Below are 2,388 nucleotides of genomic sequence, written 5' to 3' on the forward strand. Positions count from 1 at the left end.
TTTAATTGAATTTACTTGATTACTGGTGAGGTTAAGGTTTTGGGTTTTTTTTCCAGTTTGCTGTCCATTTGTTCTTCCTTATTTTGCTTTTCCCCCCCTGCATTTGGCTTCAGTGAATTACTTTGTGTTTTGCGTTCCTCCTTATTTTACATGTCTCCCCCTCCCCACAGAATGGCCCCCTGTGCTTGGGCAAGTCTCCGTCTTTGCTGCTTCCCTTCCTTGTCCACGGGGGTAACATCAATATCCCACAGAAGGACTCAGTGCTGTCAAATGCTTTACAAGCAGAATGTGCATCAGGAAAATGCACACTCACAGGCCTGCAGGCGGCTCAGCCAGCCACATTTGTCATCCCTCCAACTGGATGGCTGAAGGCCCCCCAGAACTGTAAACCTTGCACCTCACCCAGACTCCGGACACTGCCACCCGGGGCTGGCGGGCGACATCTAACGACTTCACCAGGTGAAGTTCACGTGCATGTCCGGTGCCTCAGAGGAAGGGACTCCCCACTGCTTTGGGGAAACGGACAAGTGTAAATCAGGTAACGATACGATGCTGACATATTTATCCCTGGAAGAGCGTTATGTTCTGGAGTCAGCCAGGGACCCGTTGCCTGATCCGTGGCCGATCCCCCTTTCTCAGCTGGTGGGCACCAGCTGAGGGCTCACAGGAGCCAAGGCGCCCCACAGGGCAAAAGCCCGACGTGACCCAGATGCATCTCCCAGAGACACAGGCAGGAAGCCCCCGAGCAGTGGGAGATTCCTCCTCTCGCCGCTGAAACTGCTCTCTGGCCTCTCCTCGGCTTTCTCCGAGTTCCTGCCCCTGTGGAGGGAATGTTTGCCTGCACAGCAGCTGCATCCTGCTGGACATGGCGGTGAGTCATTCAAGTGGGAGTAGACGTGGTGAAGGAGGAGCTTTCCAGCCTTGGCCTGGCGCTAATCGGCAATCAAGGCCAAGGCTGAACTCAACGTCCCAGCATAAATGATGGTACACCTTACAAGAGAATATTAGGCAGTTACTAAAAATAATCTTTTCAAAGAATTTTTCTAACACTGAACGATGCTCATGACATGAACTAAAATGAAAGAAATATATAAAACTCACGTATAGAATATGGAATGGGATCCCAATTGTATAAAAGACTAGCTGGAAATATTGTAAAATGGTAACTATGATTATTTCTTCAGATAAGATTATGTTTGAGCTTTATGTTCTTTCTCATTGTACTTTTAAAATTTCTTAAAGTCTTATGATTTTTATTTACCAGAAAACCCACAACTGCTAATATTTTGAAAGACTAAGTCTGAGATGGTCTGCCTCAGGCCTCTGGAGATTTTACAAATTTGCATTTGTTATTCATTTCTGTCCTCTTTATGCTAGAGTTAGAAAGGGGTCAGCCGTGAACCCCAGGGCAGGGAGGACGAGGCAGCTTCATGGAGAGTGAAGACACATCTCACTGCAGATGTCAGCCAGCTTCACACGCTCCGTTCACACGCTCCGTTCCCCCCGCACCCGCCTCCCTGCCGTCTGCAGGGCATGGAAATGACAGCAGCATCTTCACCAACAGTAGTGGCAGCAAGACCAGCACCATATACTGAACACTCACCATGTGCCAGGTGCTGGACTAAAAGCACGACCTGCCGTCTTACTTGATCTTTAAAATCACGGCCCGTTTACAGACGAGAAGCCTGAGTTCACGGAGGTTAAGTCCTGAGGTGGGTACATCTTAATCTCTATAAACTTGCCCGGGGAAAGGAGAGGGGCGGTGCCCCAGAGAAGCTCCCACCTCCTCTGCCCCGGGGCTCGCTGGACCTGCGGCCTCGGCCTGGGATTGGAGAAGCTGGCTGGGAGGGTGTGTTACCACAGACACATTTGTACGACTCTTTCTGACCCAGAGTGACAGCCCACTCTATAACAACACACGTCCATGTGGGGATACGTTAGTGACATGACAAGTACGTCTCACTCACTGGAAGTGAGAGTCAGAACGCTCCAGTCAGCAACGTGGGCCCCCAGCCGGCCCCCAGCTGCGCCTTTTACGCACCCTCGATGGCTGTTTGCCTGACTGCCAATTTGGACAGTTTGAGGCCAAGCATTGTTCAGGCCTGTGGTCCCTGTGACTCGGTGGGTCCCTGGGCAGCTGAGGTGCATCTGCCTGGACCGTGACAGCAGTAGATTGGGCCTCAGCAGGAGGCCTTCCCATCCAGTGCTGGTGGGGGCCCAGCAGTGAGATGCGGATGCTTGCTGGCCCAGTGGGCTGTATGGAGCTGGTGTTTTGAGAATACTCAGTGTTCTAGAAGAGTATATTCTGCCTATTGCACACAGACATGCAGTTCTACAATTCCACACTGCCTGTCCTATCAATGTTCTGGAGAGAGAACAATGCAAACG

This window comes from Artibeus jamaicensis, unplaced genomic scaffold, assembly GCF_021234435.1.
Source record: "Artibeus jamaicensis isolate MK-2021 breed Jamaican fruit bat unplaced genomic scaffold, CSHL_Jam_final contig_252, whole genome shotgun sequence".
In the NCBI taxonomy this organism is placed as follows: Eukaryota; Metazoa; Chordata; class Mammalia; order Chiroptera; family Phyllostomidae; genus Artibeus; species Artibeus jamaicensis.